Source organism: Psammomys obesus, unplaced genomic scaffold (assembly GCF_907164565.1).
Source record: "Psammomys obesus unplaced genomic scaffold, mPsaObe1.curated_primary_1811, whole genome shotgun sequence".
NCBI classification, from domain to species: domain Eukaryota; kingdom Metazoa; phylum Chordata; class Mammalia; order Rodentia; family Muridae; genus Psammomys; species Psammomys obesus.
This window is the reverse complement of record NW_026590061.1, coordinates 1225402-1251893: the sequence shown is the minus strand read 5'-3', so window position 1 is coordinate 1251893 and position 26492 is coordinate 1225402. Positions and strand designations below refer to the sequence as shown.

Here is a 26492-nt window from a genome sequence, read left to right as displayed (position 1 = left end):
TGGGTGGGAGGCCCGGAGGTTGGGTTGGGTGGGGGCCTCCGGTGCCAGGAGAGATGCGGTGCCCTGCAGGTGGCCTGTGCCCCTGCAGGCTCTGGGCATCGCTGAGTCCCCTGGCTGAGAAGCACAGCTGGCGGAGAGCCTGAGAGCCGCGAAGGGCTGAGCAGGGCGAACAAGGGACCTCTCAGTAGTGACGGGGACAGACGCGTGGCTGGTCCCACCCCAGCCTCCCTGGTCCAGGGGCTGCTTGTGGAGACAGCCTGTATTTCCAGGCCATGTGTGCTGTGGTCCCTTCCTGTCCTCCCTGGCCCTCTGGCCCCACCCCGGGCTGTGAGCATTCAGGCCCACCCACTCACAGATTCTCCAGGGTCACAAGGCTGAAACGGGGCTGGTGGCCAAGTAGGTCTGTCTCCTGTAGAAGTTCCTGGCTTCCCCCAGTGACTGGGCATGAGGAGAACAGGGGCAGGTACCAGGGCCTCGCTAGGACAGGTGGCTTAGGGAAGGCTGCCCTCACAACCGCCCCCCCCCCAGGTGACATGAGCCCCCTGCCAGGCCCCTGCCCCGGCTCCCTCCTGTCTCCTTTCGGGGAAGATCGTGAACATTTTTGCCTTCCGCGTCTTTTACCTACTGTTGAGCCGTCATGGTCGTTCTCCGTTTATGTGCAAGCCTCCGGCCACCCTTTGTATGATGTCGAACACTTGGTGGGCAAAGGGCCAAGCGAGCAGGAAGCTCCAGGATTGTGTGTTCTGCTGGTGGGAGATGGTGTCCGGCGATTGATGTTAGAAATGGAAATGTAAGACTCAGCCTATAGTTCCAAACTAGCCTCTTTTGGCATCCGCACTGATGTGAGTTAGAGTTGACGTGGGGCCACAGCTGCTCCAGTCATAAAGCAGGACAGAGATTAGATCAATTTAAGGCGGCTTACAAACTGCACAGGGGTCATTTTGGCAAATGTCGAGTCTGGGGTGTTGGGATCTAGAGACGACTGAGAGGTTTCTCCTGACCAAACTTCACGCGTGGTGTTTCTGGGGGCCCAAAACCTTGCCCTTTCCTCATTTCCCTCACCTCTAAGGGCATCTTCCTGTCCGAGCTTTCACTCCGCCGTAAACAGTAGTGGCAAGCTGCACTAGTCTGTCAGACAGAAGCAGCTTGCAGCGAGCTGGTCAGCACCAACAATGATGGAGGAGGATGCGTGACAATAAACTCCCCACGGAGCCACAGTTCGAGCCTGCTGGCAGAGGGATTGCCTCAGAGGGGCTGAGGAGCCATCAGCTCATCTCTCGGCATCACTTCCAGGTTTCTCAAGAATGTACATGTCTTGGGGGCTGCAGGAATGGCTTGGTGGCTGAGAGCATTTGCTGCTTGCTTTAGTCAGGGTTTCTGCTGCTGTGAAGAAATGCCATGGCCACGGCAACTCTTTAAAGGAGAACATCTCATTCCGGCTGGCCCACAGGACTGAAGGCCTAGTCCATTACGATCCTGACAGGAAACACTGCCTTGTACAGGCAGACATGGTGCCAGAGCAGGAGGAAGAGAGAGACTGGGCCTGGCTTGAGCATTTCAAACCCCAAAGTTCACCCCCAGTGACGCACTTCTTCCAAGGCAACACTTCCCAACAGCAGCTCCCTAAGCGTTCAAAGTGAGTCTGTGGGAGCCATTCTTACTTAAGCCGCCACACTGCTCTTGCACAAGGCCTGAGTTTTCGGTTCCTGGCACTCACACGGTAGCTTACAACCATCCATGACTCCAGATCCGGGGTATCTGATGCCTTCTCCTGGCCGGCGTGGACACCTGGCATTATTGCAGTGTACATACCTGTGTCCGGGCAGAGTACTCATACATGTAAGTCACTGTAAGGAGAAATGAAGTGTGAAGAAGAAAAGGATACAGATGCCCTGACCGGGTCACCGTTTTCTTTCTTTTCTCTTGAAGATCCATGTTACACTTCCCCCTGGAACATTCAGTCAGCCATAAGAGTTCGCTGTTCTCATTCATTCATTCATTCATTCATCATTCATTCATTCATCCATCCATCCATTCATTCATTTTTGGCAGGGTTTCACATAGCTCTGGCTGGCCTTGAACTTACTATGTAGATGAAAGGACCTTGAATATATTCCTTTCCTGCTTATACTTCTGGAGTGTTGAAATTATAGGCTTGCCTCCCCGTGTGCAGTCTCCACAGGGCTGAGGGTGTGCTCTGGGCTTCTGGGTGCTAGACAAACGCTCTTCCTGAGCTCCATCACCAGCCCCCAAAGGTTTCACAAGTGCCCTAGAGACCCCTGGCCTGCTTGCTCCTCCAGCCTGCCCTGCTGCTGTGGGCTCTGTGGGAGCACTCACTACTGTGAGGGTCGTCTTCCTGTTCTGTTTTGTCCACAGACCGCTCTGAGTATCTGATCATACAAATCAGACACACTTTCAGAAGGTGTCAGCTTCCTGGTACCATATACCCAGCGGCTCTGCATGGGACCAGCTCAGGGAATTCAGAGTCCAGAACTGCACCGGGCCCCACATCTAGGTTATTTGGCTTAACCTTGGAGCGGGCACTACCGTCTTAACTACCGTTTTACAGTGGGATCTCATTATTCCCCAACCCCAGACTGACGGCTGTGCTAGAGCTTAGTGAGTCGTGGTGTTTTCTCACACCAACCCTAACTCGAGTGAGCTTCCTGGAGGCAGCACCTGCCCGAGGACAGAGAACTTCCTGGAGTGCTGGGAGCCGTGGCTCTTGTGAGATAACAGGCGTGTGTTGTCACTTCAGGAAACAAGGCTGGGTGCCCCACATGTATGGGGCATGCCTGGTCACTCGTGGGTGGGAGAGACAGACCGGAGTAGGCTTACTCCTGACTGGAGGAAGGCAGGAGCTACCACAGCCTATGGGTCACCTGGCTGACCTGAAAACCAGGCTGCTTTCTGGGAATCCCAAGTTTGGGCTTGGCCGGTGTTTTTCTTCCTGGCTATACTAAATAGAGCTTGCTTTATTTATTATAATTGGGTAATTGTGTAACTCATCTTTCTGCAGGAGATTTTCTGTAGCTGCTTTCTTGGGTGCCTTTGAACACATTAATAAGCTTTTCTTTATCTCAAGTTATTTACTGGCATGAGAATGACAAACCAAATTAAAGATACTTGGATTACCTTTGGGCAAAGAGAGAGAGAGAGAAGCAAGCCATGCTTGGTAGCACATGTGGGTAACCCTGGCCCTCAGGAGAGGGAAGTGGCAGGTTCAGGACCTCACCATTGCCCTCTGCCTCACGGTCGGATCTAGGCCTGCCTGGCCACGAACCAGTCTTGATTGAAATGGAGTGAGTTGCAGGTGGCCTACCTCCTTGATTGCTGACAGAGACGGTCTGAGGGAGCCGTTTACTGCGCTTTGGGGAGATTTAGGACTGTTGGCCAAGCTCCTTGAAGGGCTTGTACAATCTTTACACTCCTCATATCTCCATAAGAAACTCAGATGAAGAGTGTCTAGGCAGCAGGGTCTGAGGTTTTAAATATTGGTTAAACGTTACGTGTACAGGAGTGGGACTGTGAGCCGAATGCAAAGGACAGCCTCTTGGAAGACACATGCTAAGCTGAGCCAGTGCTTGAGTCCTGCGCACCCTCAGACAGAACAGGGGTTGAGCAGGAGTGCCCCGGTGACACTTCCCTCAGGAGTGTGACTGGCTTTTTGAGTCAGTTAATGGAGGATCCTTACACTTAAAATCTTGACCAAGTAGCCCTTTAAGCATCTAAGAGCTATCAATCAGCTCAAGCTGGCCTCCCCTCACCACGTGGTCCTCTGTAACTCTTACACCCGCTAAGGAAGCGAGGAAATGTCTCCCTTGACACCTCCACCCTGAGTCCCCATTTTTTACTTTCTTCCGCAGAGCTACTTGAAGCTTTGGGTCTGCTCTAGCGGAGCACTGAAGGCTTTTCAGCCGGAGGCTCTGCTGAACTGTTCTAAGAAAGCAAATCTACACACTGCCAGTAAGGAGAATGGACTGGAGAGATGAAGGCTGAGAATCAGGAAGTGTTCAGGGCTGGCTGTGAGGAAAAGGCAGTGCAAGGAGGACACGCTGAGCCTTCAGTGCCCCATGTGAATGTGGCTGAGTCCAGGGGTGCTGGGCTGGATAGGGGGTGCCGCTGCAGGAAGCTTGAGGTTAACGCTTGTGCAGAGACTGCTATTTTTAAAGATTTTGTTTATGTATTTTTAATTTTGAATGATGTGTGTGTGTCTGTGTAAGTGTGGATTTGAGTGCCAGTGGAAGCCAGAAGCACCAATGCCCTGGCATTACAGGAAGTTGAGCCCCTGTGTGGGGGTGAGAACCACCCCCTGAGGAGCACTGCTTGCCCTGCCTGGCCCCTCCAGCCCTGCTGAGAACTTAGGTGCGCACCGGGGGAGGGTGTGTGTGCGCACGCGCTTCATTCGCAGCCCCTGGAACAAGAGCAGAAACCAAACGGATCGGAGGCTGCCAACTGAGCAGATGAGGGGAAAGAAGGAGAAAGTTTGCATCTCAGGTTCTTCTGCTGTTTGAATTCTTTTTAAATCCACACTGCATTTTGTAATTTTTAAAGGTTATCACCACGACAGATATAGCTCTTATTTTTCTGCCTTGAGCTTAGAAGGGATGTGGTATAATCTCCTAAAATGGCAAAAACCATGGAGGACAAGACTGCACTTCATCAAGGGTCTGCTCTGAGACACAGTCCACTCCCTCACGAAGCCTTCTCTCCTTCTCTCAGCAGCAGGCTCTGCAGCCTGTCATTTGTGGGACAGTTGTTTCATGGGATATTAGCAGTTAAGTGAAAGAAAAGGAGAAAAAAGAAAGCTTTGCTGATACAGCTCTGAGAAATCCTTGACTTAACCCAGTTAAGTGGTTTACTACAGGGATCCTCAGAGCCCACAGTAGATCAGTGGCGCCTGGAAGTCATCAAAGGTGAACCGTGTCTCCTGTGGCACTCCCTAAGCCTGTGACCTTGAAGTGTTTCTGGTGGAGCATCTCAGGAGTCTAGAGAAACGTGTGCGGTAGTCCTGTGGGAAGCGCTGGCCTAGATTAGCAGATCAGCCCTCAGCACCGTGCTCTGTTAACTGTTAGCAGACTTGGCTCTTTAAAGCTTCCTCCCAGGGCAAAGCCAAGCCTCGGAATCCTCTCTGTTATGCCGATGCGAAGACACTCCCCCAGGAATAAGCAGGACCATTTTCTTGCAATGTTTGTTTCCGGCATCTGCTTTCCTGATGGGGCTCAATCCACTCAGTCTGTTAGCATTTCCAGGTAAGGGGACTCCACAGGGAGGAGGACGCTCCAGCAGAGCCATGGATTCTCATGTTCACAGTTTCATCTTCTGGGCCTCATGTGAAACCTCCCAGGCTGACATGGTGTGGGCAATCGGGCAGCCATGTTTTCCAAGTCCTATACATCCCTTTCCCTGCGATCCACAATAAGCTCATGGCGGCTGCAGGCAGGTGTAGCCTGTGAGTGCAGAACCCTGGCAGTTCTTGAGAGGCCCTGCAGATTTGGAACCTCCGATTTCATCTGCTTGGAGCTCAGTCCCAAGTGCTGACCAATAATAGCCTGGGGTCCAACTCGGCTTCCAGCTTTGTGTTATCTTTCAAACTGGAAATGGTTCTTACATCTTTTTTGGAAGTTAGAAATAATCAAGAATATTCTGTGGCATCAGTAAATTGCATGAACTTTAGATGTTGAAATCTGTAAGTCAAGTTTTGGTCGGCTGCAGCTGGCCCTCACCTCATACTCCCCGTGGCTGCTCTGGAAATCGGTTAGTGAATGTGAGACGGCCAAAGCCTTGTGGATTTACCTTGGCCAGGGCCTTCCAGTCACCGCTAGGCGAGGCCACATCACCACTGCGTGCTCCATTGGTTCGTGCATTAAGGGGCGGAAAGTCAGGTAGGTAAGAGAGCCAGAGCGGGGCCAGTGGGCTCCTCGGACGTGTCCAGGGCTGCACGGCTGGCTGCATGGCCCTGCGGCAGCAGAGAGATTATGAAATACGCAAACATGCAAACTCATCTGTGACGAATGAGATGAGGGCTGGAAATGCCGCTCGGCGCCGTGTAGAACACGTCCAAGCTTGTATGAGGCCCCAGGCTGGGTATTACCCCACGCCATGGGGAAAGGTGCGACCTTGGTAAGTACAGCCACAGCCTCGGGGTTAGAGGAAGCTGGCCTGCCATCACCTCAGAAGTGCGTGCTCCGAGCACAGATTCCCCTGAACACCCTTCTAGACTTGTATTCAGTGAGGAGTAGACTCCGTTCTCGTTAACACACTCTTCACGCCAAGAGTGCTGACCAGGGAATGACCGAGAGCGTCTCCTTGCTCCCACTCAGCGTCCATTGATGTAAGTCTCTGGTGTAAGGCTTGCCAACTGTTTCCAAGGCAGTCAGTGTGGCTGGGCAAAGAACTTGGAGGGCCAAGGACTCACCGTCCGTAGGACGTAAGACCAGAAGCAAAGTTCCCACACTCTGTGTTCCACAGGCTAGCCGCCGCCATGGTATCTTCCCAGCCGGTGTTTCGTGGGGTGCGTGCGTTCACAGGGAAACCAGGCTGCCATTCTACCCATCGCTCGCTCCACGCCTGAGCAGACACGGGGCTCTGAGCAGGGAGTTGGTTTCAGATGGGGCCCTTCTCCACACACTTGTCTCCACGTCACGTCACTCTGTCTCTAGATTGAGAATCAGAGCCCCGGCCCTGTGGGTCTGCCAAGCGGGGCTTGCTCAACCATCTTCAGTATGCCCACAAAAGCATAGAAGGGGTGCCAGTGTGGCCGAGCTGGGCAGAGAAACAGGAGAGGTCGAGAAGTGTCCCCCAGTCCCGGCCTGGAGTAGCTGAGAGGCCTCCACAGATGAGGTCACACTCACGTTCACCGTCCTGTGAGCTGGTGGGGACAGGTGGGGAGAGCCTTGTGATGTCGTGTCTGGGAGGCCAGGCCCTCTTCTGGCTGGCCCCAGACTTCAGCCCGTTCCCTCAGCCAGCACAAGATTCCTAGGGAAATTCCTCAGTCTTCTGATGGCCAGGGGCAGGGGCGCAGCGTGGTCAGTGTGCTGGCTCCCTGCCAGGCGGTGTGGCTCTTGCACCCTCCTCACTGGGCTGTGATCTAGACACACAGGCTTGGCGGAGCTTGGTCCAGTGGGAGCAGCTGTGCGTGCCCTCGCTGCCGACAGCCACAGCCGGTTTCCCGTCTCCAGTGCCTCTCTCAGAAGGTTTTTGCTTTTCCCTCAAAGGACATTTATACCAAGTCCCCTGGACTGAGGCCAGCTGCCTCTCCGTCCTCTCTTCCTCCACCTCTGCCCTTCCCCACACAGGCGAGAGCATCCGTGAGCCGGCTGCAGCACCCTTTGCTGTGTGTTGCTGGTGTGACACTGGCCTGAGCTGCTCAAAGCTGCTGGGTGACTCCCCGCCCGCCCTCCAGGAGGCAAAGGAGGGGAAGTGGTCTTGAGGAGAGGCTGGAGAAAAGAGACTTAGGAGGCTGGAAAGGACTCCCAGCTCCACCAGGCACCGGACGGTGGTATGAATGGAGTCTGGGGAGGAGCGTGTCCTAGCGTGGCCACCAAGTGTGATAGCGATAAGGGTGCGAGCGGGCACAAACTGAGCCTAACAGCAGGAAGGAAGTACAGAGATCTAAAGTGTGCTCCCCGAGGTGGAAGGAGGACTCCGCATCTTCTTGCAGAACTGTCCCCAGCTGCTGCTCTGCGGACACGTGGAGACGGCATCAGCAGAGCCGGAAGTGCAGTCCAGCTCCTTTCTGCTTTGCTGGCTTGTGACAGACAAATGATTACTGCAGTGAGCTCACCAACCTTGCCAACTCTCCACGGTCGCGCTGTGGTTCCACCCCCACGGTGGTCCTGGCCCGGCCCTCCGGTGGCTCAGGTCACACAAAGGCAGGAGCGAGGCTGCCGATGGTGCTGGCTAAGCTCACCCGGGTGCTCAGAAAACAAGATGTGTGCAAGAAATACACTACCGTTTGTTAATGCACGAGTTGCTGGTGTGAGTAGGAAGTGTGACTGAGGGTAGGTGAAGGCTGCGTGCGTGCCTGCGTGCGTGCGTTCTATGCACAGACAACAGCCACAATTTTACACAACCCCATGCTTTCAATTCCCTCCCATTCTTAACTGTTACCTCACTCCTTGGGAGTCGTCCTCTCTGACCGTGTCACTGACACAGGCTTCCGCTTGCTCACCTAAAGGGAGCGTGTTCACTTTGCTGTGCCCCAGCCCACTCCTGGGCACCTCACTTTTAGCTGGGCTCCCACTGCAGAGAGCACACGCGACAGCACGTTCCACAGGACGGACCCAGAACCCTGAGCGGCAGCCGTGCACGCCTGTCCACGTCTGTTCTGAGCACACAGGGTTCCAGAACGCCCCCCCGAGGCCTGCACTCACGGCAGCACGTCTGCGCCTGTCATGTGAGCTAACACTTGTGGGGGACACTGTTCTTGGGTGCTTCTCCCCCCCGTCCCTCATGCTGCCTTCCTCTCACTCCCCAGAACACAGCCAAACCCAGGCAAGCACGCCTTGCTCAGTCATGGCTTTCTGTCGACCTCCATGTAGCCACATCTGTGACCCTTTCCCTAGCGCTACCCTGCTCTGTCCCACCTTTATCTCTAATGTTGATCTTTTAAAAACCATCTGTTAACTTGCTTGTGCCTGAATGAGTTTACACCAACACACAAGTGCAGGCATCCTCGGAGCCCCTAGAGCTGGAGTCGCACAGGGGCCTCCTGAGCCTCTGCAGAGTGGCGTGCAATGTGCCACGGCCACCTGCAGCCCCTGGGCCCTGCCACCAGCTGTGCCCTCTGCTGCAGCATCACAGAAACACTGGTGTTCACGACAAAAACACAAGCATATTCGCGGGGCTTGGGACAGGGCAGGCGGCCTGTAGCTGCTTCTCCGAGAGCCCCTGGTGTTGCTCCTCTCATCTGAAGCGTTGTTACACACTCGCCTGTCTCCAAGCTCCGTGCTTCACCCGCAGCTTTGCGGCGATGCACAACTTTGCCACACTGCCCAGAAGCTGTGACCCGGGGCTCTGCTCAGCAGCACTCACTCTGCTCCCACCTTTGGAAATTGATGATGGTGATGATTAATTACAGTTTAGTCACTCTGTATCCCAGCTGTAGCCCCTCCCTCATTCCCTCCCAATCCCGCCATCTCCCTCCCTCTTCTCCTCCCATGGCCCTCTCCAAGTCCACTGATAGGGGAGGGCCTCCTCCCCTTCCCTCTGACCCTAGCCTATCCGGTCTCTTCAGGACTGGCTGTATTGTTTTCCTCTGTGGCCTGGCAAGGCTGCTCCCCCTCAGGGGGAGGTGATCAAAGAGCCAGCCCTTAGTTCATGTCAGCGACAGTCCCTGTTCCCCTTACTAGGAAACACATTGGACGCTGAGCTGCCATGAGCTACATCTGAGCAGGGGTTCTAGGTTATCTCCCTGCATGGTCCTTGCTTGGAGTATCAGTCTCAGAAAAGACCCCTGGGCCCAGATTTTTTGGTTCTGTTGCTCTCCTTGTGGAGCTTCTGTTCTCTCCAGGTCTTACTATCTCCCCCTTCTTTCAGAAGATTCCCTGAGCTCTGCACAAGGCAGAGGGCAACTCCCCCTTGTAGCTGCTCCTTCTCCTTCTTATTCAAGAGAATGAAACCACCTCCTTCTTTCCAAGACTGACATTTCCGTGTTTCCTAAAGGTTGTGTGTGTGTATGCATGTTCTAATGTGATGGTGTGTGTGTGTGTGTGTGTGTGTGTGTGTGTGTGTGTGTGTATGCATGCTCATATGTACTGGTGTGTGTGTGGCTGGGCTCTAGCCAGCCAGCCCCAAGGAAATGCCTGGCTCTGCTTTGCCAGCACAGAAATTACGGGCGTGTACCACCTGCTCAGATTCTTCCTCTGTGTTCTGGAAATCAAACCCAGGTCCTTGTACAAGGCAGTGAGTGAACCCACCTCTCCCCAACCCCCATCTCCCCCATCTTCCCCCATCTCCCCCGCTTCCCCCATCTCCCCAACACCCCCCGCTGTCTCCCCTGCACACTCTCCCACAATTTCACTCTCTCTGAGCTTCAGCAGAATCTCAGCTCCTTCCTCTGCCCTTTCCTTCCTGCCTATTCATGTATGTGAAGGCACACACTCTGGAAACGCACTCTCGCTGTTCCTGCTGCACACAGCTGGAATTGTGAACTTCAGAGAGCAAGGTTGTGTTCTCTGGTCTCCAAGGTCATGTTCTCTGATCTCTATGGTTGTGTTCTCCCTGGTTGATCTCTGAAGTCATGTTCTCTCTGCTCTGAGGTTGTGTTCTCTGGACTCTAAGGTCATGTTTTCTGGTCCTTATAGTTGTTTTCTCTGATGTCCATAATTGTGTTTTTCCTGGTTTGTCTCTAAGGTCATGTTCAATGATCTCAAAGGTTGTGTTCTCTGGTCTCTAGGTCATGTTCTCTGGTCTCTTAGATCATGTTCTCCAGTCCATATGATTGTGTTCTTTGGTCTCTAATGTTGTGTTCTCTGATCTCTATGGCTGTATTCTTCCTGGTCAGCCTGTAATGTCATATTCTCTGATCTCTATGATTGTGTTTTCTGTTCTATAAGGTCGTGTACTTTGTTCTCTAAGGTTGTGTTCTCCAGTCTCGATGACTGTATTCTATGGACTCTAAGGTCATGTTTTCAGGTCTCTAAGGTTGTATTCTGTGATCTCTAAGCTTGTGTTCTCTCTGGTGTCTTGGGTCGTGTTCTCAGGTCTCTGAGGTGGTGTTTTCTGGTAACTAGGTCATGTTTCAGGTCTCTATGGCTGTTTTCCCTATTCTCTAAGGTCCTGTTCTCTGATCTCTTAAGTTGTGTTCTCTGGTCTCTAAGGTTGTGTTCTCAGGTTCCTATGGGTATCTTCTCTGTTCTTTAAGTTTGGGTTGTCTGGTCTCTTAAGTCATGTTCTCTTTTTTCTAATGTCTTGTTCACTCGTCTCTAACGTCATGTTCTCTGGTCTCTAATTTTAGATTCTCTGGTCTCTAAGGTAGTGATCTCTCGTCTCTCAGATCATGTTCTCTTGTTTCTACTGTCTTGTCACTCATCACTAAGGTCGTGTTCTATGGTCTCTAAGATCATGTTCTCTGGTCACTAAGGTCGTGTTCTCTGATCTCTTAAGTTGTGTTCTGTGATGTCTAAGGTCATGTTCTCTAGTCTCTAAGGTCGTGTTCTCTTGTTGTCTAATGTCTTGTTCACTCGTCACTAAGGTCATGTTCTCCTTTCTCTAAGATCATGTTCTATGGTCTCAATGGTTGTGTTTTCTCTAAAGTCTTGTTCTCGGGTCTCTAAGGTTGAGTTCTGACAACTCTAAGGTTCTGTTTTCTATTTTCTATGTTTGCATTCTCTAGTCTAAGCTCGTGTTCTGTGGTCTCTAAAGTCGTGTTCTCTGGTCTCTAAGTTCTTGTTCTCTGGCCTCTAAGGTCGTGTTCTCTGGCCTCTATGGTTGTGTTCTCTGGTATCTGAGGATGTGTTCTCCGTTCTCTATGGTAGTGATCTCAGGTCTCTAAGGTCATGTTCTCTGGTCACTGTGGTAGTATTCTCTGGTCTCTAAGGTTGTACTCTCTGATATCTAGAGTTACATTCTCCTTGGTCGTTCTCTAAGGTCATGTTTTCTGGTCTTTAAGGTTGTGTTTTCTGGTCTCTATGAATGTGTTCTCTGGTCTCTAAGGTCGTGTTCTCTCTAGTGTCTAAGATTGTGTTCTCTGGTCACTAAGGTTGTGTTTTCTGGTCTTTATGGTTGTGGTCTCTGGTCAGTCTCTGATGTCGTGTTCTCTGGTTGCTAAGGTCGTGTTCTCCCGGTCTCTGTGGTCGTGTTCTCTGGTCTCTACGGTCGTGTCCCTTGGTTTCTAAGGTTGTGTTTTCTGGTCTTTATGGTTGTGGTCTCTGGTCCTATGGTCGTGTTCTCTGGTCTCTACAGTCGTGTTCCTTGGTTTCTAAGGTTGTGTTTTCTGGTCTCTATGGTTGTGGTCCCTGGTCCTATGGCGGTTGGTGGTGTCAGCTGTTGTGTCAACGTGAAAGTGAAGGAGGAAACGGAAGCAAGAAAGTGTCAGGACAAACACTGGCTCCTTCCCGGCGCTGCTTTTGCACCCTGAACATATGTGCCCTGGTTGTACATACCCGAGGAGCTTTCTTTTCACCTGTGAGAACAGGCTGAAGCCACTGCTTCAAAGCACACACTCATCTATACTCTGCTTGTGAGCACCTGAGCCCCCGGAACTGTGAGCAAAAGGGCACACATGCTATTTGTGAGTGTTTAAGAGAGATCCACCTTCAAATTGTGGCTAATCCTGTCTTCTCTTCTATGCACATTCAAGGAAGAAGTTTACGTTTTTACACTTCTAACCACGCAAGCCCTGACCACACTTGTAGTGCAGCCGCAAAGCCAGCCTGGCCACACACTGATTTTAAGACGATTTTAGAGCAGTTTAGGATCCCGGCAAAACTGAGTGAAGAGTAAGAAGGTTCCTATGTCCAGGCTGGGTAAGCGGGTCGGTTGATGAAGTACTACACCAGGCAGAGGGCTGCCCATGGCCCAGCACACACACAGCCGGGTGTGGCAGCGGGTGTTTGAAGTTCTGGAGCTTAAGGGCAGAGGTGGGGGCTCTGATCTTCCCCTTGGGCGTTTCACTATCCGGACACACAAAGTTTGGTCTACCGGCTGCTCTTTCTTTTTCACACTCCAGTATCTTCCCTCCAAGTTCCTTCCTAGCTTGCACTCTTTTCTCTTTAGTGCAGAATTGTGTTTACTCTGGATCCGTGACATCTGTGTCCGTCCCCACCATGGCCGCCATGGCTGCTGATAGGCTGAGGCCAGGGCAACCGTGTGCACAGACTTGAGGTGCACTGATCTCCGTGCGCGCGGACTTGAGGTGCGCACTGACTTCCATGCCAGCCCTGATTTCACAGAGTCCCCACCTGCGTAGTCCCCGCACCAGGGGGCTGCTGGCGTTTAAAGGGACCATGTGTGCATTCGGAAAGTAGAGGGGATGGAAAACAGAAAATATCTGAACAAATCTGTGGGTGCACGAGAAATAGAGCTTTGCCTGGCTGTGGTGTCTGTTGCTGCAAAGAGATGCTGTGACCATGGCAGCGCTCACCAGCGAAAGCGTTTTCCTGGGGCAGGCTTGAGGCTCAGAGGGTCAGTCTGTCATCATCATCAGGGAAGTCCATCATCACGAGGTCGGGAAACCTGTCATCACGGGGTCGGGAAGGCCATCATCATCATCAGGGAAATCCCTCGTCACCAGGTCGGGAGCATGGCAGCATAGGTGGACACAGAGCTGGAGAGCAACCAAGAGCTCTGTGTCTGGATCAGCTAAAGGAGAGTGGCCCTGGGCCTCCCTGGCTTGAGAACTTGAAAGCTCTCAAAGAACCAGTTCCTGGCTTCCTTGGCTCTTTGAATTGTTTTCTTTGTTTCTAATTTAGTGATTTCAGCCCTGAGTCTGATTATTTCCAGCCGTCTACTCCTCTTGGGTGTGTCTGCTTTTTTTTTTTTTTTTTCCTAGAGCTTTCAGGTATGCCATTAAGCTGCTTGTATGAGAGATGCCTCTTTCTGGAGGCGATTAGTGCTATGAACTTTCCTCTTAGCCCTGCTTTCATTGTGCCCCATAAGTTTGGGTAACTGTGCCTTCATTTTCATTGAATTCTAGGAAGTCTCTAATTCCTTTCTTTATTTCTTCCCTGACCCATGTATCACTGAGTAGAGAGTTGTTCAGTTTCCATGTGTGTGTAGGCTTTTTCCTATTTCTGTTATTGTTGAGGTCTAGTTTTAGACCATGGTGGTCAGATAGGATATAAGGGATTATTTCAATCTTCTTGTATCTGCTGAGGCTTGCTTTGTGACCAACTACATGGTCCATTTTGGAGAAGGTTCCTTGAGGTGCTGAAAAGAAGGTGTACTCTTGAGTTTGGGTGAAAAGTTCTATAGACATCTATTAGGCCCATTTGATTCATGATCTCTGTAAGTGTCATTATTTCTGTCTCAATGATCTGTCCTTGGTGAGAGTGGGGTGCTGAAGTCCCACTATCATGGTATTGGGATTGATGTGTGATTCAAGCTTCAATAATGTTTCTTTGACAAAAGCAGGCACCCTGTGTTTGGTGCACAGATGTTCAGGATTGTGCTGTCCTTCTGGTGGATTGTTCCTTTGATGAGAAAGATGTGCCCCTTTGACCAAGCATTCACACCTGTGAGCTCACGAGGGATGTTCCTATTCAACCACCACACAGTGGCTGACTCATCAAAGTACAGAGGCATGAACACAAGAGCCTACTCAAAGAGAAGCAGGGAAGGTTTGGAAGACACTTGAAATTTTTTTTCTAAAGAGGAAATTCCCAAACAACCCAGTCTGTTACCAAGACAATAGGTTGCTCTGTGCAAGGTGAGAGCAGAGCCGCATTGCTGAGGGGAACACCTCCACAACTCACTGAACTGAGAAGGGAAGCTAGGGCCTACACACTTTCACCACCACATCCTAGTGTCTTCGGTATGAGAAGGTACTCTGTAGGCTCTCGAAAGAGACATACAAACACCAGCTCAGCCACAAAACCTTTGCTTTCCAATCTGTCCTGCCTGCAAAATATGCTAGAGCAATGGCGACACAAAGCTTGTGGGATAACAAACCAATGTTTAACTTGACTCAAGGCGCATTCCAGGAGGGAATGTGAGAGGCTGTTGGCGTATTTAAGACCCTGGGTCTATTGCAGACTGAAGGATGTCCTCGGTGGGGAGAAAGCTCCCAGAAAGGAAAGTTTGCCATCCTCCTGGACTGTTCACTAAGCTACTGAAGCAAAACCTGTCCCAAGGAGTAAGGGCTCTGTCACAGGCTTGCTCCTTACAGAAGCCGTTTCCTGCTGCTGGCTGTGTCTGCTTTTCTCTCACGGGCCCTGAATTTTGTTACTCAAATGGTACGTGATTTCCTAACCAGAAATGTCAGATGTGTGGCTGTTTTTCTAGGACAAGGTTGAAAGTGACTCTGAACCATGCTCCCAAGAATCGGACACACAAAGAAACTGGAGAGCAGCCTTTGAGAAATTGACCCTCACAGGCCAGCAAAAGCAGATAATCCTACATCAACCTTAGCGTATGGACATTAATCTCATGTGGTCAATAACCCGAGATTTAGAAGGGTGAAGCACTTGGCCTAAGTATTCATTAAGCAACTCTTTAAGCACCCTGCACTGTGGAAGAGAATTCAAGGGAAGCAAATTAGAGCTTTGGAAATTTTTACAAGCTAGTGTCAGGGTGGTGAGATCATTCCCCGGGTGACGCGTTTCTTGTGCAAACCTCAGGACCTGAGTTCAGAGCCTCAGCAGCCACATCACAGCTAAGGCAGGCGGCACATGCGCCTGACTCCACCGCAGGGGGACACAGGCTGGTAGACCCAGGGGCTCTCTCTGGCCATACAGTCTAGCCAAAACTTTCCAGGCTACACATAAGCCTGTCTCAAAAATTAAAACAAGCCAAAACAGAACTTAATGTTTTAAAATATCTGTGTTTGTTTGAGATTATAAAAGCAAATCAAACTTCTGGTTTGACTCTGACCCCAACCTAATGAGGTTTGGCCTCCTCCCAAACTCTGGGTGCCGCCTTAAGACATGAGCCAACCATGACACCGAAGCGAGGAACACAGCCCAACACCTGACGCCAAGGCAAAGCAAAGACCTGTGCACAGAACAAGGACGGGTGTGAGCCTCAGGTTCACTTTTGGATTTGCCCACACAGGTGCCAGGATGGCGTATCAGCCGGTCTATCACAGGATGGGCACAGCTTCCGTAGCGTTTAATGTTCCATCTGGGCATCTGTTGACGCCTTCACAAGGCTGTCAGTTACCCATGGCCAAGGACAACCTGAAGACAGATTCATTGTACGTCCCGGTTGTAGGCCCCTCCCTCATCTGAAGCAAACAATTGTCCAGCTTTAAACTGCTGCTTTTCTGAGAGAGCCACCCACCCCTCACATCTCGCTGCGTCGATGTCCCTCCCGCTCACCTCACTCTCTCAAACATCCTAGCCCCTTCCTCCCATCATTGTCACGGAGGACAGAGGCTTTAGGACTCTGGTGCTTTGAAGCTCATTCCCTCTGTGGGCGATGGCAGGACTCTGGTCCTACCTGCCAGGACACAGACAGCAGCGCAGCTTTTAGATCTGAAGATCGTTTATGTCTCTCTCGGCCTCCATTTCCCTTCCTCTGGGTGCCAGCCCTCTGGTCACCCAGAGGCATTTGGTCAGCATTCGTTTTCCCCCTGTCCCTCCTCCTTGACCTGTGCATTCACCATTCTCCTGTCGAGCATGTATTCAAAGCGCCATGTGGGCGGCAGAGGCAGGGAGATAATGCGAGCGCCTGCTCCGGGGCATGGAGAGTCTCAGGGAAGGTTTGGAAACTGCTGCCATGTCCCTGGCAGACTGTCCCGTGGGGCCGATGACCTAGTCTCCGCAGCGCAGCCGGACCTGGTAAGGAAGGCAAAGGTGACGTGTGTGGCCAGAGCGCACGCCCGCTGTGGGCCATGGCATCTCGCGTGCAGCAGCGCGCTTCACAGCACCGTGGGAATTCACGCTCTATCCCACGGGCCTTCCTCAAGGTGAGGTGGGAAGCTTCATCGGGAGGCCAGGGCGGGCCTGAGTCACTTCAAACCTCCAGCCAGCAGCTGTGGGGAAGCGGAGCCGAGCCTAGGCATAAGCGAGAGGCCGGGGTGGGGGGCAGATGGACGGTCCAGGCTGTGGACAGTGCTCAGGAGGAGTGGATTGTGGGTGCTGTGGATGCTGAGGATGCAGGAGCAGTCCAGGGTGAGTGACCGAGTGGAGTGTGTCAGGACCATAGCTGCCCGGTTACAGACCGAGGACAGCGCGCACCAAGGTGGGGCCCCAGGACAGCAGATGGTCCAGTGCGGCGATGGCGGAATGGCGTGTGCCTGGCATGGCACAGGGCGTAGATGCAGCCTTAGGGTGCTAAAGGGCCTAACTCAGGACTTGGGGTGGGAGCGCACCTCCGTGCGGCCTGCCTACACTGACCCTGCTGTCCTGTCACCAGAATGCCTCTGGCCTTTCCACAGGAGGTGCTGGGAGCAGCGGGAGGCCTGTAAGAGGCTGCACACTGGAGGGGCCCTGACACTCACACCCGACGTCCCCGGAGAAGGAGACGCCACACAAGATTGGTTTTGCTTGAGTTCTGTCGTAAAGCTCTTGTTTGTGGTTTATGACTGTTCTTTCTTCCCCCCTGTCCTGATACTGGACCCAGGGCTCAGCCACATGTGTGGATCATGTGCACTAGTGATTAACTCCAAGTCACCAGTGACGCATCGGTGTGCATTGCGGAAAGAAAAGCAAAGCGCCTCCCCCAGAGCAAATCCAGATGTGAATTCTCCAGCTCAGGCTGTCTGCATCTCCTGTGTCTTCATGAGTCCGTGCCTTATGTCCCTGTGTCTGTCCCTGTGTCTGACCCTGTGTCCGTGTGTCTGTGTGTCCGTTCATGAGCTGTGGGGCCGTTAGTGCACAGTGTGTCTGGAACAGCATCGCGTGGAAGAGACTGTATTCTCTTCAGAGAGCGCCCACAGCCGCAGCGACCCGGGCGAGGAACGCCGCTGTTGATCAACAGTGTCCGTACACGGCTCTGAGGTAGATTTAGGGAGCTGTCGCACCCTCTATATTTGCTACTTTCACCACAGGATGCACAAGCACAGTGTGGCCAGGGGCGTGGAGAGGAAAGAGCTAGGAGCTGCTGTGCGGTCGTTCAGGCTGTAGGAGCCCACTGCGGAGGGAAGCAGAGGCAGGCCAGCTGGTTGGCGCACAGCTCTTAAGTTACACAAGCAGGGGCGCACAGTAGGCAGCTGTCCTGATGACCTTGAGGAGTGTGGTCAGCTCCGGATGCGATGTGCAGAAGCCCAGTCTCCTAAACGGTAAGAGCCCATGCCTCCCTCCAGCTTCTGAGTCACATGTCACCAAGTTACATGGCCTCAGCTCTCTCTGTAGCCCAGACTGGCTTTGAACTCGAGACCCGCCTGCCCCAGACCTCTGAGGAGCTGGGAGTACAGGCTTACACCACCAGGCACACTATGGAACACTGCAAGTCAGAAATCATTACTTTAAATCCACACTCCCCAAAAAACAAAGCAGCTCTCAGTTAACAGTGCAGGTCTAATTCCCAAAGAATGACGACCAGGAGAGGCTGCAGACACGGTCTGTGGTTCGCACAGAGGACTGGGTATCAGTCACACCTGGTGAGTCCTCGTTGGTGAGAAGGCTCTAGAGTCACACCGTGAGTACTGGGCGATTCTCCTCCGAGGGCGGCAGAGACATGTCATCCTCACCGGGTTGCTCCACGCGCATGAAAACCTGAGCCCCGGCACAGGAACAAAGGGCACATCTGTGTGGGTGTGGTAACCTCCAGCATTTCAAACACTGCAGACAGTCCTGAGCTCAGGGTGAGAGGTAAGGTGGCATCCTTCCTCAGGTCCCACAAACAGGCCCTGTGCCAGCAGTTACCGAGGCTTGGAGGGCAGCTAGCAGGGACCTCCTTCCCAAAGATAAGGTCCTGGGGAAGAGGCGCAAGCCGAGAGGCATGACAGCACACGAGAAGCTGGCCTCTGTGGACACAGTTGTGAAGGCCTGGACAGAAGCTCAGCTGACAGTGTGGCTGCTCCTGTGGAGGACAGAGCTTTGGGCCCAGTCCCCACATGGTGGCTCCCCGTCAGTGGTTCTAGGAGATCTGAGACCTTTTCCTAACCCCTGTGGGCATGATGCATGTGGTGAAAAAAAAAAAAAATCATGCAGATGAGTAAAAGTTAAAACCCAAAAACCAAAATCCACGAGTTTGTTCCCCCCGAGAGACGCTGAAGACTAGCTTTTCACCGTTCTCTTCCCACGTGTGGATAAAGTCTGACACCAGAGAATATGATGCACATAAGGACCTGAAGGACACAGCCCTGAAGGACATGGCGCTGAAGGACACAGTCCCCTAAAGGACACAGTCCCCTGAAGGACACAGTCCCCTGAAGGACACAGTCTCCTGAAGGACACAGCCCTGAAGGACACGGCCCTAAAGAACACAGTCTCCTGAAGGACAGTCTCCTGAAGGACACAGTCTCCTGAAGGACACAGCCCTGTGAAGACACACAGCTCCTTGAGGAAATGGCTCCCAGGAGGACACAGCTCTGGGTAGGCACAGGTCTCTCATCCCTGCCTCTCTGTGAGGACACTGCCCCACACACTCAGGGCTGATAGTACAATGAGGCCACTAACAAAAATCTCAAAAAAGAAATAAAAATTTTTGCACGTTTTATGGAGGAATCAACACAGAACAGATGGAAAAACAGGACTCACTTGGACATCAACGGTGCCAGGAAGGTGCCCGGGCTGGGACGCTCACCTGCCGAGGTGTGCAGAATGAAACACAAGAGGTTTAGATGTTATTTATTTTTTATTTTATGTGTGTGTTTTTCTTGTGTGTGTGTATGTGCACCACGTGTGTACAGAACCAAAAAAGGTCAAAAGCAGGTCTCAGACACTCTGACCCTGAAGTCATACGGATGCTGTGAGTTCCCGGCTAGGTGATGGGTCTCCGGAAAGAGCAGCAGGTGATCGTAGCCATCTGCAGCCAGGGAGAGAGTTTGGAAAAGTAGAGTGCAAAGCACAGCTGAGGCTGAGGCAGCAGAGTTGTCAGCGGTGTGACCCGGGCTGGTTTACATAGCAAGTCCAGCCTGGCCCTTAGCGCTGCTGTCTGAAAGCACACAAAGGAAAGGCAAGTGTGCCCCTGGTGGAGGGCGGCAGGCCCGGGCTGAGGAGGAGGCCAGGCCTAGCGAGCCTGCTGTTCAGGCCTGCGTCAGCTGCAGTAGTGGTTGCTCAGGGCTGTCACAGGTTGCCGCATCGTTCGGTCTAGGTGCAATGGGTTCATTAGCCCCCACTCTCCATCCCCAGTTATTTCACGGCCGGGCTTGTGGGGTGCCCTGCCTGGTGCTGTCTGGCCCTGCACGTGGATAACGAAGCTCGCTGGTTGCCCCGAACCCGAGCTTTGCGGAGGTCTTCAGAGGTGAGGGTAGTCTGTGACCCTTGAGTGAAGCGTGTGCCCTGCTCCTAACACAGCCTGTGTCGAGTTAGCTCCCGTTCTGGGCATGCTGTGCAAGCATCGGCTCCTCCTCCTGGCTCAGGGGCACAAGCAGCCTTGCACAGTGACTACAGTGATCGCACCTGGGAAACACGGGTGAAGTGGTGTGCGCAGCTCACATCCCTGTTTTGAACGCTCCCTGCTGTAGGCAGGACAGTCTGTCTCCATTAGGTGTGAACAAGGCACTTGGGAGGGGAGCAAAGGCTTCATGAGCCACTACACTCAACAGAAACACGCTCATGGCCAGACCGTGAGGCCTGACACTGAGAAACTGCCTGAAGGGCTGGAAGGACCTCAGGGCCTAAGGTCTCAGATGCCCAGACAGCTGGGTGGGAAACACCTAGTTAGCGTTAAAGGACCCGGAGACTCCTTCTGGCTCTAAGAAATGTTGAGTCATGGCACAGCTCTGGTGTCAAGAACAAGAAAGGCAGAGTTCGCTTTATCTGTCTGCCCCAGGGCCTAGTCGGCCTGGCCAAAGGGTTTGGGCAACAGGCTGGCCCTGTGCTGCCAGGAACCCAACTCACGGCTAGAATGCCCCAGATTTCATGCCTCCTACCACTCCTCCTTCCCACGGCGGCCTCAGTGGGAACCTCAGCTTAACACAAATAAGTGTGGACTCCTGCTCAGGTGCAACCCTGTCAGCTGCCTGTGTCATTCCCCTAATGACAGGAGAGGGCACCACAAAGGCCTTGGCAGGCGATGGCCACCTGAGCACCTTTCCGGAGGACGGGGTCCTGGGGATGGGAAGCTCCGCCGTCTTGCCCCTTGCTGTGTGGTTTATCTTGTGGTCTCCACTTTCCCTTCCTTTTCTTTATGTCGGCTTGTTTTGTGATGACCATTTTGTCTGCGTGTGTGCATGCGTGTGTACCACACAGGTGCCTGGTGTGCCTGGAGGTTATAAGACCCCCCAGACCTGGGGCCACCGTGTGGGTTCTGGGGTCTCCACACATTCTTAGCTGCTGAGCCGTCTCTTCCAGACCCTGGGCCAGCGTTAACCTTATGACCGACGGTGGTGGACGTGGAGAGAGCTGTGTGTGGGTAAGCGCGCCGGCGACAGGCTGGGCCTCCTGCCCTACCTGTGTGTGACTGGCTGTAGTAATGATGGAGCGTCCTGTGGACCCATCTTCTGGCTGGAAATCCATCACAGCCCCAAACTGCAGCCTCACGTAAAGGAGCAAAGTGTGAGTCACATTCTATTTCCGTTTCCCCGGTGAATTATTCAGCCTCCTAAAATAAAGTAGCTGGTGTGTCGATGGGGTGTCCTATGTTTAGAATGAGGAGCGGTCTTCCTTCCCACACCCCACAGGGAGGCTGGAGGCCGCTGGTGTGTGTTTTAGGGTGCTCTGTGAGTTAGTTAGGTATCTCAATACTAAGCTGAAATGCCCTGGCTACAAAAAGAAATCAGTGTTTGAAAATTTCTTTGCCAATAGCTGGTTTGCAAAAGATACATTTTGGATTTCCTGAATTCCTTTACAACTTGATTTACTATCAAATTAATTTAACTATGGTTATTTAATATAGAAGTGTTTTGTGTTAGCCCTTTCCTTTTAAAACAAAACATAAAGCTTCAATTTTCTGTTAAATGTGTATTACAAACCCCAAGACAAAGCATAGAAGCAGGTGGCGCAGAAGGTTCTGTGAACCAGGCCACACGCGTGAGTGCCCTGCTCAGCCCAGGGTGATAATGGCCCTGATTAAAGGGCCTCCCCTCTGGCCTTTGTTAGAACACATGCTAAACTTTTCTGAAAGATGCTAATATGATTATATTTTTAAATCTCCTAAGATGAAAGTTTTTGTTGGGACATGACATAATCTATAAATCACTCAAAGCTATAGAAATGTCTTTAAAAAAAAAGACATGCAGAGACATTTGCTAGCTATTTGCTATAGCACACGGCTTGACGGGAATGTCACAAACGGAAGCACAGTGTGAGACTCCACGTCCTGAGACTGTTTAATGTGGTGCTTATGACCATATGTCATCTTGAAGGAAATCCAACTTTTAATGTTCTGTTATTTTCATAATAACCAGAACACAGGCCATGCATATTTTCCCCTTATATATCAACTTTTAAAAGATTGTTAATTACAGTACAACCATTTTTAATAGTCGTGTAACATTTCACCACGTGACTGAACTAATTCTTTAGTTTCCTGTTATGCATTTTGTTCAAGTCTTTTCCCTTGTCATAAACACGGCCACAATGAACAAAGATAAGATTTTAAGGAAAGTAGAATTGTATGGCACCTGAGACAAACCTTCTTGTCCCAGGAAAAGAAGAAAGAATGTAAGTGTGAGTGAAATTAGAGGGATCCCTAAATGTAGAGTACTTGTGAGAAAGGTACCAGGAGTGCGGTGTAAATATATCCTCAAAACTGAACTCTTTCCAAAACCTACCACTGTTTGTGAGAAGGATGCTCTCATAGAAAAATGAAGACTCATTTCCTCTTTGTCTGAGTGAAAATATATATTACAAATCAGTGGTTGACACAACCTGTCTTTGCCTTAATATTTTTAAAGATCCTTTAAGGACATCCTAACACATGAATGTTCAGAAATATTTATGTTATATTCCGTGTGTTGAGAACATGCATATTTTTATGAAACCACTGTGATTGGCAGCCTGTGCATTGGATCTTGAAATAGGAAGCAAATACCTAAAATCCATGACTTCTACTCTGCCTTAAAACTAAAAAAATAAAAAAATCTAGGGCCATTTCCAGTGCTCTCTCTCCTGTTCTCTGAAACTTTAGGCACTATCTCTCCTCAATGGCTCCACATAACAAAGACCTCTGTTGTTCCTCTTTAGCCTCTAGCCTTGGTGATGACGTGTATTCTACACACTGGGTTCCTTAGAATATCACGTTCCACCAACTTCTCTGCTGTCCTCGTACACCATGTCACAGATCCCTTGTACACAGGTGACCCCCAAGTCTGCACTGAGCCCAAGTCCACTCCAGATCCCCAGTCTGAGCTTCTGCCTTTACACATCTCTGCCTGCATCCCTTACCAACACTGAAGACACGCTATCCAGACAGGACCTTCCCCGTGAGTGCATTGCCAGGTCTGTCACCAACAGTCTCCTCACTGTGCTTTCCTCAAGCCTGGCAGCCAGTTGGTGTCGCCTCATGGTGAAGATTTTCCCTCTATAAGAGTCAAACTTGGGTTCAAGTCCCATCCTGCTTTCAATAGCTGACCGTCTCCAGCGTGTTTTTTGTTTTTTAATGTTAGAGACCGACTAAGGATCAGCCACACGTTCAATATCTGAGTCGCTGGCACACAGTCTGTATAATGAGTGACTGTCACTTTCACTTTTCATCCTTTGTTCGTCCCACACAGTCGTGTCAGCTGGTTTTCATTTCTTGCCCAACAATCACAGTGAGGTACTAATTGCTCCTTCCTCCTCGAATGTCTCTTCCCATGTGTCATTCATATTCCATAAACTCACCTCAAACAGATCTGACCTGTGGCTCCGCTGCATCTGATGGTCCCTTACACTCTGACAAAGGCCAGAGCCCTCGGCCTCTATAGCTATAACGGAAGAAAGTCTCGTGATAGTTGTTATTGAAATAGCGTTTCTGTGGGTAAAAGCAATACAAAAACCATCCAACTTTAGAAACTGCAACGGCTGTGGAACATTGACAAGAGCACAAGTCAGGAAGACAGGAACACAGGTGCACACATCCCTTGCACGTATGGCCATGGGAAGCTACTCTGTCCATGAGCTGTACCTTCACCCTGCCCCCTTCATATGTTGAAGGTCTTGAAATAAACCGTTCAACTGACTTCACCCGGTTCTTTCCCCATAGGCCCAGGTGGCCAGCTCACGGCAGTGCAAGGCACAAGTCTACTAGAACCAGCAGTAGTTCAGGAAACATCAAGAGACTTGGATTGATAATACACATAATCCCACAATCCACCTTCTATTACTCTTAACTCCTTGGCTCAGGTTTTCTCCTACATTATCTTCCCAGAACCATCATGGTTGAGTGTAGCCAGCCACATTTGAGCAGAACTCACCAACAAGGCCATGTAGCCCTGTCTCAGTATTCTAGCCTGCCTTTCAAGAGACTGTAGGCTCCTCCTCATGAATCCACGGTGCTAGTCAGAGAGTTTGCTGATAGTCGCTCTCTACGCAACATTTTCTCAATCCAGACTCCAGGTCTCTTTGCCAGGATTAACTAGAACCTATTATATACTTATATGTGGAGACAGGAAATAACTCATTTTTGATGTCTACTGTCTTCCAGGAAGTGTCTGAATTGCTGGGAAAATGAGTCACAAAAATGGGGGCTGGTGCCCTACTGTCGTAAACATTACAGTATTGGGTACAGTTGATCCGTCAAAAAAGCCGGTGAGAGCATAAACATGAGTGACGTCACAGACAATGACCAAAGCTCAGGTTTGGCTGGGGTCTGTACAAAGAATAGGCCTGCTAAGGTCTGGCGAAAGGCCATCCTAATCAGGGAAGAGCAAGTTCAGAGTCCTTGACGTGGGAGGAGGCCGGCATGTCCCAGGACCTAGGCTGTCACTGTGGAGGAGAAAGAGATGGGACAAGAGCTTGCTTGCACAGGCCTTAAGTTGCAGTGAAGAGTTTAGAAAGATTTAAAGGTGAAAGACGGGAATACATAAAGTGCTGTCAAATCTTTTTGACATGATGTTTCTTACTGTACTGCTGGGTCAGAGCCACAGGCAAACCTGTTTGTCAACCAAATAAGAAACACATCTCCCACAGATACGGGGTCTCGGGTCTTTTGGAAAGAGTTACTGGGATGTTAAGAAGAGCAGCCTGGTGACATTGTGCTCCTTTTGAGAGCCTCTGCAGGGGCGCTGTAAAATTGCTCCATGCTAATCATCATTTAAGCTTTTTAAATCTAACCCAAAAGTTCTATTCGTGTTCTGTGCTCACCAAGGCCTGAAACAGCCACACTGTGGTTCACAAACAGTATAACAAGGCTGAAGATAGACAGATTCTACAGTTACTACCCAGCACAGACGGGGATCTGGGTCGTTAGTCATAAGGGAGTTGGAAAGCTGCTTTCCCTACGTTGTTTTGAGTGTGGTCCCCAAGGGCAGTGTTTGGCCCCCTGACACTGCTCACCCTCTCTGCACGCCCTGCCTCAGTGTCCACTTCTCAGCGTCCTCCTAGGCAATTTGTGCTGTTTGCCCCAGTCCTTGGTCCTCTGGTTAAGGAAGTTCCACCGCAGCCTTGGGTGGTCTCCAAAGGCAGCAGACAGCACGGCGGCCACGGCCCAGTGTCTGAGTGGCAGGGGTTCTTACTGTGGCAGCTTGAAGCGACCCTCTTCAGCTGGTGTCCACTTCCTGGCTACTGCGCTGTAATTCTCTTCATGGGGTCTTGAAAAGACCCTCAGCTATCCTGCTCAGAGACTGTCCTACCTGCTTGTGTGCTCAAACAGCCTACCATACTGTTGGGATTTCCTGCAGGCCATCGTCCATTGCGCGTTGGCAGGAGGGCTGTGAGGCATCCTCAGCCTTCCATCGTGGGTGCTGGTGCAGCCAAGGCTCAGGGGGGACTTCCTGAACAAATTTTCAGAGCCCTGTCAGCTCCACCCCTGTACTTTGTCTCCCCCGACCCACCCACCCCCACCCCTGCTTCACAATCACCAATAAGAGAGGGCAAGGCAGACTGGTAACTTGTGCTTACCAAAAGTTTTTTATCCCATGATGCACTGCATTTCCAGCCAACCCCTGGCATTTCCGTTCCTAAAACACACCAGCCCGGAAGGCGGTGTTCTCCTGCCATGACCCCAAGTGACTGAAACTCAGGTCACACAGGAAGGCTCGCCCTATTAGGAATCCTGGAGCACCCTCCGTGCAGTGTGAATGGCTCTGGTTGGCCCTGGTGCAGGCAACACAGGTGACAGCAGTTTGCAGAGCTGCCTCGTCTGCCAAGCCTTAAAGTGGGAGGGGCTGTAACGTTCTGGATAACCAGGCTTTGTTTTGGGGGGAGTAGGGGAATAGACACTAAAAACATTTTCACACATCAGCAAGTGAGAACAGTGTGCGGTGAGACTACAGAGTTGAGCACACCAATGAGCAACCACCTCAGGTGCACAGAGGAAGCCACAGGTGTGCGGCAGGTATGACTACACAGGCACAGGAAGGCGTCCACTGACTCTTGGCACCTAAAGCCCAAAGCCACCCCAGAGGCAGCAGCCCCAGGCACACATGGGCAGGTCTGCTCCCAAAGATGCTCCAAGGGGACAGCAGCTCAGCTGGCCAAAGCTCAACCCAGCCCCGTGCAGCTGGGCTCTTCACTGGCCACCAGGGATGTGCCAGACCTAGGCAACAGGGCCAGTGTCAGCCCGAGCTGCAGTTTGGTCAAGGGAGTCGCCTTCCTGAGACCTTGTCTCAAAACTATGAAAACAACAACGGAAGCCCC

At 51.5% G+C, this 26492-nt stretch overlaps 1 protein-coding gene across 1 annotated transcript in view; it reads left to right on the top strand.

Annotated features, from left to right (window-relative positions):
• Positions 1 to 26492, top strand: part of Far2 (fatty acyl-CoA reductase 2) — a 57016-nt gene that overhangs the window by 589 nt on the left and 29935 nt on the right. The gene's annotated exons all lie outside the window — the stretch shown is intronic.